The sequence below is a fragment of the Pteropus medius genome, unplaced genomic scaffold (genome assembly GCF_902729225.1).
Source record: "Pteropus medius unplaced genomic scaffold, Ma_sr-lr_union100, whole genome shotgun sequence".
In the NCBI taxonomy this organism is placed as follows: domain Eukaryota; kingdom Metazoa; phylum Chordata; class Mammalia; order Chiroptera; family Pteropodidae; genus Pteropus; species Pteropus medius.
Genome location: NW_024349802.1, coordinates 10,659,901 through 10,667,400, shown reverse-complemented (window position 1 = coordinate 10,667,400; position 7,500 = coordinate 10,659,901). Strand labels below are relative to the sequence as shown.

Below are 7,500 nucleotides of genomic sequence, written 5' to 3'. Positions count from 1 at the left end.
GCGCCGCCGCCGCCTGCCGCTCCGCCCGCCGCCGCCTCAGTCGCCTCAGCCGCCGCTGCTTTCCCTCCCCGGCTCCGCCTGCTGCCGCCGCAACCCCCACAGCCAGTCAGCCACTCTCGCGAGATCTGCGGGAGAGACGAGACAGACGAGACCCGGTAACAGGGCACTGACTCCCCAGTACAGTAGCAGGGCGCCCTACTGTACGCGCCCACCCGCCTGCTGGCACGTGACCTGCGCCCCCTCCCCGCTGCCAGGCCCCCGCCCGCCCGCCCGCCAGGCGGCGCCCACCCGCCGGCCCTCACCCCACACCCCTGGCTGGGGGGGCGGGGGGAGGGTGGCAGGACGCGCCGCGTCGCAGCTGCTGCCGCCGCCACCACAGTGGCTGTCGCTGTTGGCCAGACCCCGGGCAGCTTCGGCCCGGGGAGTTGGGGGACTAGGGGTGAGAAGAGAGGACTGCCATACTAAGCACAGGGAGCGGGCCTGAGCTCTGCTTTCCAGTGACCCCAAAGAGAGGATGTGGTGGCAAGGGCCTGCGCAGCGCAGCTGAGCCAGCTGCAGAGAGGGACACTGAGTCACGGCCACCCCCTCCTCTGTGGGCCCCAGCCAGACCCAAACCCAGACCGGCCCACACACAGCCCGGCTGGACTGTCTCCTACCGCAGAGCCCCAGCCGCCAAAGCGAGCGAAGAAGACGAGGTGGTGCGGCAGTAACCCTTAGCTGCAGAAGGGGCTGCCAGGGATGAGGTCGGGGCGCCGGCAGCAGTGGCGCGGAGCAGCAGACACCTAGCCCGTCCCTCCCCTTGCTCCCGCCGCTCCCCCTCCCCGCGCAGCGGCTCTGGCCTCAGATGATCCCGCTCCCCCCTCCCCCCAACCGCAGCCCCGCACAGTCGGGCGGGCGCACTCACCGGCGGGGGGGAGCTGAGCAGAGGACGGCAGCCGCACCAGGGCCGGGGTGCCCGCAGTGCCTGTTCCCGTTGGCTCTGCCCTCCCCCCCAAGCAACAATGAAAAAGAAACCCCACACTCACCCAAAAACCTTCAATTAGCCTCTTTTGGGACCACGACTGCCTGCCTGCCACCCCCTCCTCCTTCTGAGATTTGGGGAAGGGGGGCACCCAGCTCAGGGCTGAGCCCAGCTTGGGTTGCTGGCCAGCTCTGCGGATGGAATCAGGCCCTGCTGAGCCTTCAGCCCCTAGCCCACCCTTCTTCCTCTCTGGAAGGACCCAGAATGGAGGAGAAAACCAAGCAGCCTTTAGGATATTCACGAGCTAAAAATGCCAGGAATTTCCTGGGAAACGCAGTTCCTTACGGGATTCATTAACGCAGGTTCACTCGTCCCTTTTACCCCTCCTCCCAGAAACTCCTAAGTGTCAAGGAGAGCCCCCACCTCTTAAGAAGTAAATGATCGCTGTTTTTTGGGCAGAAAGTTAGGTTACCGATCATTAGTTAACCAATGAGTCTTTGGACAGTGACAGCTAAAGGGGGTGTCTCTCACTTCAGAAATAATTGATTTCTCTCTTCCTAGATTTGAGGCATAATCTAGGGCCTATTTTTCTTCTTCCAAATATATAGCGAATGCTCATACTCCCTCACTGCAGTCTGCAGTCCTAGCAAATGTGGAAAAGCTAGGCCTATCTTCAGGGGACCCCCTGCCAATGCCCCTGCACTCTCCCCATCACCTTCTGCTGGAGGCTCAGAGGATACAGACCTCACAGCCCAATTCCTGACTTTCTTAGATTGCTGCCGCCATCCTGAGAAGAGTATGCCTATCCCATCTGTGGGTTCCAATCTTACTGAACATCCCCCATCCCCGCCCGGCAAAGTAAGGAGACTTGCCTCCCTCACTCTTAGCTCAGAGATAGCTGAGTACAGTTGCCCAAGCTTCCTGAAAAAGAGAGGGGTAAATAGAGGACTAATGATCAAGAAACCCAGACCAGTCCAGGGCATACGCCTTGTCAATTCCTGAGCTATCAAAGCTCCCTAAAATATCCCTTCATATCCTGGGCAAACCTGCCTGCTGAGTATTCACAGCTTCCTTTTTCTCTTAGCAGGGGCCCCATTCTACCCAGCATTAGCTACTTCAGTTCTGGGCTGACATTTGCTACTCCCGTTAAAGAGGAAGAAACAGGGCAAAACACGCTGGCGACCAAATAGCAAACTGGGGTAGTCCTGTGAGCCAGCTCCAGACCTACCCACCTGTCCAGTCGTCCCCAAAATGATTCCCTGAAGGGAAGACCCATTCAGAGGTAGAAATCCAGGCTTTGGGCTCTCTTAGTTTGGGGGGCATCCGCCAGTACCGTGTAGTACCCTTTTAGTGCTGATTTTTCTGCACTCCCTCCCCTGTATCCAAGTCTGTCAGTAAGGGGATATAGGAACTGTTGGCGCACTTCCCACCAAACATACACACAACCGTGTTAAGAAGCGGAGGCTCCTCCCCGGCTCTCACAATAGCGATCAGGACCCTGGATAGACCCCAGCCCCAAACAAGGAAGCAAAGGCTGAGCGGCGGGGTCTCCACACAGAAGTGAGCAGGGTATTGCAGTCTCACTTGTAAGCTGAGGCTAAAATCTAGTGAAGTCGGATCTAGAAGAGCCGCTGCTCTTCCTCAAGGGTTTATCTTGCACTAAACCCAAGCCATTGCCCCCTCAGGAGAGCTCAAAGCAGCAACAAGGCCAATGGGATTGCGATGAGGGGGCACGGCGCCTGCTGGTCCCTGTCATTCTTCCATGCTAATGATCGCTTTTCCCCCAGGACAGAAAACTAGGGCTCTAAACTGCCCGCCTTCTTGGACCAACTTTGGAGTCTAAATTTCTTGCCCTCAGCCCCTAACGATTATGTTCAGGGGTTCTAAAGCGGTTTTGGTTTGAGAATGCTGATTTTCTGAAAAAGTGTCACCAGGAACCAAGTTCTTAGTTCCCCAGTGCAGAAGCAACTGATGAAGTTTCTAGGCAAAACACAAGTGAAATATCCTTTTCACATTTAAACTGAGAATTTTAAGCTCAAATCAGCAAACGACTGAGACCTGGATCTCTTCATATAAATATGTACGTATTTATTTTATGCTATTTACTATATACGTATAAATTTTCTGGCATTATATACCAGCCTCTCGCCTACTTTTTAAATGTATCTAAAAAGCAAACGAGGCAAATAATGCCTTTTCCAAAGTAATTCAATGATAAATTCATATTTAGTTCATTTTTCACTACTCAAACAGGAGTTAATTTCAGGATAAGCCTGTAGGGCTTTTAGTCAGATTGGAGGGAGGGCAGCTTTCCTTAAGCTATAGAATACAGTAGCCTAGAAAGACAGCCCGGGAAGAATGAATATGGACTCAGAGAAGGTCTTAAAACAAAAAGTTTAAAACATTAAATAGAATTTGAAAATTTGATTTGTGTCCTAACATTGAAAATCCATGAGAAGAGTCGTGAATTTAAAATAACTTCTAACCATTTGTTAACTACCTAAACAATATACTAACTTGGTAAATGAAAAGCCAGTTCTAGTGTCTTGCTGTTTGAATATGTTATTTAAAAACCAACAGTTGTAAAATTAAATTTGTAACTTCAATACAAAGTAAGAAACACGGGGAAAACGAAATATATTAATATGCAGCAAAATATCCGCGTTAATGAAATCATAAAATATTCCCTTTCTCCTCAAAGTTTGCTTACATTCAAAAAAATGATAAATGTCTCTAGATTTCTTGTGCTCTTTTATTAACACTACACACACATTTTGAAGAGAACAGAGATTGCTTTATTTTGAATCCCAATATTTCTATGTCTTTAACAAACTTTTACCAACAAAAAAATTGTTCGTAAGTGAAACAGACATTAGGCACAACAAGAAGGAAAAAAGCCTCAATTTTCCTCAGCCTGAACTACAAGTGATTCTGAAATTATCTAATTCAGCTTAGGTTTTTAAAAGCAAAAATGAATACACACATTTGCAAAATAAACTTGGAGAGAGAGAATCTACCTCTGGGTAGTAATAAACCCTTTTGATTATGGAGTTCCCAACAGAAATAATATGCTGATTAATATTTCACAAAATTGCAGATTTCCAAAGTAAAAGAGAAGCAAGAACATTAGAACTTGTGTTTTCAAGTGCTGCTTAGGTTAAATGCTCTTCTTAAACAAGACAATTATCTTCAATACCCAAATCATTAAAACTAACTGTAATGTTAAACTGCAAATGTTCAAAATGGAGTTAGTACACATTTCTTCTCATGGTCATCTACCAAGAAAATTAAGGGAAACCCTCTCAAGAAGATCTTAACATTTAACAACAACAGAGGCTAATAGTAATAGTATTTCACCAACCATTTTTCTAAAAAAAGGATATCCCTTTTCTACTGCTCACCTTATCTTTCAAATTATACCTCCTTAATGCTATTTGAATGTTTATAAAGATATGAATTAAACATTTAAAATCTGAAGAGAACAATCCATGTGATAGAAGCCTCGCATTTCACAAATTATTTTAATTTTAAGCATTTGCAAAGGAGTTAAATAAGCATAGCACACATTCTAAATTCGATAAAAGATTCAGAAAACCCGACATTTTATGTACCCCAAATTGCCAAACAGAACCGAATCAAACATCAATAGCTCTCTCTTCCTGCTGATAAATGGTTTTACTAGTACCCAAAGGAATGAAATCAGCAACTCTCTCCACTCTAGTCAACACTCCAATTTTCAAAGCCGCATTCGCAAACGTCAGTTTGGGCGGGGAACAGTGGGGGTCTTGAACTCATCAAAAAATTATTTTTCTCCTCTGACAGTCTACCAAAAGATGTCAAACCAAATTCAGCCTATTGTAAAGCACTGGGACCTCCCTTCCAAGGACACATGACATAAACATAGACGCCGCTGCAAAAGCTGTCCAAAAGCGCCTGGCCCGACAGAAACATAAGAGATCCAGATAAAAACGAATTAGAACCCTCAAGAGGGTCCCGCAGAGACAGCGAAAACGAAGGTAGCATTTATTCAGGGGCAGACAGCAACGAACCAAAGAAAGTTGCCCCAGTCGGACTTTCGGGCCTTTTTCCATCCAAGTTCATGCTCAAGGCAGATATATTTGGGGAAGAGGGGTCCCTTCCTCTAGAGACATCTCAGCAGCCTCTGGGGCCCGCTGTCGCTCAAAAGGGAAGCCCCTCTAGCTTCATATCCGTTCCTTTGCCCCTGGACAAAGGCAGAGGAGGCTGTTGAGCTGACCTAGCACTGTGGGCCATCCATCCTTGGGGCCTGGCTTCATCTGCGATGTTCAGCATCAATTTATTATTTTTTATTTTTACAAAGCATCTTGGGCGAGTATATGCATTGCGAGAAGGGGTTGAACACAGGAGAGGAGGAGTTGGTAGTGGAGCCTAGAACCCTCCTTCCTCTCCTCCTGCCAGGGTTGCCGTGCAGGGAGTGTCGGCCACATTTGGCGCACTGTCCCAGGCCCCGGGCGAGGGTGGCCAGTGGAAATGGGGCTTAGGGACTGCTAGGCAAACGGCACCGTTGGTGATCTCCAGCGCCTGCGGAGGTAGGATTGTTTCTTTTTTTAAAGGGGCGTGTGATTTTGTTCTTTTTTGGAGGTGGGAAGGAGTTCGTTCATTCGTGCGCTACGAGGTGGGGGGGCGTTGCTGCACTGCCAGAGTACCCGGAGGGAGGGTGCGGGGATGTCTACAACGGTACAGTAATTATTCTTGGGGCGTAAGAGGGCAATTAGAGGGGACGGGGTGGGCGGCACCTCAAGCTGTGGCAGTAGCAGCAGGGAAGGTCGCGAGGGGCTTACCCGGGCGGGCGGGCGCTGTCCTGCCGCAGGTGAGGGAGGGCGCGCGCTAGGCAGGCGCGAGGAAGGGGGGAGGGGAGGAGGGCGCGCGCGCGCACACCTGTCCTGGACAGCGGCGCGAGCCGAGCTGCGCCTCACTCGGGCTCTGCTGGCTGAGAAGGGAGGAGGGCGGGCTGGCAGGCGGGGGCGGGACGCCGAGGGGAGGAGGAGGAGGCGGCTCGGATGGCTGGCTCGGCTCTCGCTCGTTCTCCCTCCGCGGGCAAGCCCCGCTCACTCTGCTTCTCCCGCTCACTCACAGCCCCCTTTGCTCTCCCTCCTCCTCCTCCTTCCCCAGCGGGATCCGCTCGCCGCCGCCGTCGCCGCCGCAGACGGCAAGTCGTGGCAGCCAGACGTCGGCGCGTAACCCGGCGCTCCGTGCGTGACTCCGGGCGACGTCAGCGCGCGCTCCGCGCTACCCACCATTTCCCCCCCACCCTCCCTCCGTGGCTCGCGCCCTCCGCCCTCGCGTCCCTCCGTTTCAGTTGCCGCGGCGGCGGCCGCCGCGCGCGCTCCCTCCGCCCCCATCTCGCGCGTGCGCGCGTCCCCTCCGCCGTTGGCGCGTCAACAGCCAGCGGCCCAGGCCTTGAGGCGCGTTTGAGGAGGGGGCTGCTTGCGGCTTCTTTGGCCGCTCTTCTTGCTCCTGCCGCTCTTAGTGGCCCCTGGAGGACTTATCCCTCCTTGGGCTTTGAAGGCCGAAGCCAGGCTGAGGCGGAGATAGGACCGTGTAGGGCCTGCGTCAGCTCCAACTTAGGGCCCTCAGCGTCGTTGTAGGTGCCGCTACCACCGCGTCACCCTACTCCCCGCTCCTCCCTCCCGCGCTTGTTCCGCCCACATCTCTCTGGAGGCTGTAGGCTTTTCATCTCCCAGGAGGGTCTCACCTTGGCCTTCAGACGTCTGCCGAGAGGGGCTAGAAGGGCATAATTAGCATAAAGAAGAAAGTGGCTAGACCAAGTTCAGGCTCTAGCCCCAGGAATCCTTGACAGGAAGCGTGGGGTTGCTGCCCAGCCTCCCACGCAGTGTAGGTGAAACTGGGCCCCTTTGAGGGACTGTGACTAAGGACAAAACCGTGATAAATATTATTTATGCGCCCTTGGGCCGACGGGGAGGGAAAAAGTAAAAGACGAGTTAATTTTCATAAATTGCAAAGGTGAAATGCAGAACTATAAAATGCCATTTAAGAGTTGTCTTGAAATCTTACCAAGTTTGACAAGAGTTTTGGTGCGCGGTAACTTTTCCCCTTGTATGCGGTCACATGTCTTTCCTGCAACACTGTGTACATAGAAGGTAGATCAGTTAAAAATTGCAGGGCTTCAAGATAAATAGAAAACTGCCTTCGCTATACTACTATTTAAATAGATCTCAGAGAAGTCAATCTGTGATTGAGGAAAAGTCACTCCCAACTTATTTAACTGGGTATATTTTATTTTGCAACGCATGGTAAGATGCACACATTAGGCAATAGTAGACTTTTAAACTCACTTATAGGACCTTTTCCAAGAGGCTTATCTACTTAAACCCGCAAGGCAGGTGGGAGTAAAGCGAAATTCTTGTAGATGAGAAAATTGAGTTACAAAAATATGTCAGTTTAGAATTGCAAGGAGTCTGTCGCTGATGGATACACCTTAGGTCAATTATCACCTATTTTATCCACTAAACCAGAAATTCCTCAATTGTTTACTTCCA

The 7,500-nt window shown here is 51.0% G+C and overlaps 1 protein-coding gene and 1 long non-coding RNA gene across 6 annotated transcripts in view; one reads left to right on the top strand and one right to left on the bottom strand.

The window, feature by feature from the left end:
- PURA (purine rich element binding protein A) overlaps positions 1-6,815 on the bottom strand; it is a 9,866-nt gene extending 3,051 nt beyond the window's left edge. Inside the window, exons 1-2 of one of the 5 annotated variants that reach the window (XM_039836282.1) lie at positions 6,696-6,815; positions 1-125 (exon numbers count right to left, since the gene is read on the bottom strand). The exon at positions 1-125 is cut by the window's left edge and continues 3,051 nt beyond it. The gene's annotated coding sequence lies outside the window, so the exon portion shown is untranslated. Of the gene's footprint in view, positions 126-656; positions 811-1,025; positions 3,124-5,781; positions 6,191-6,695 lie in introns of those variants that run through there. The other 4 variants (XM_039836280.1, XM_039836283.1, XM_039836279.1 and 1 more) reach the window with 4 other exon arrangements.
- LOC120581395 (uncharacterized) overlaps positions 5,141-7,500 on the top strand; it is a 16,782-nt gene continuing 14,422 nt past the window's right edge. The window contains exon 1 of the long non-coding RNA XR_005647259.1: positions 5,141-5,529. This is a non-coding gene — a long non-coding RNA (uncharacterized LOC120581395). The remainder of the gene's footprint in view (positions 5,530-7,500) is intronic.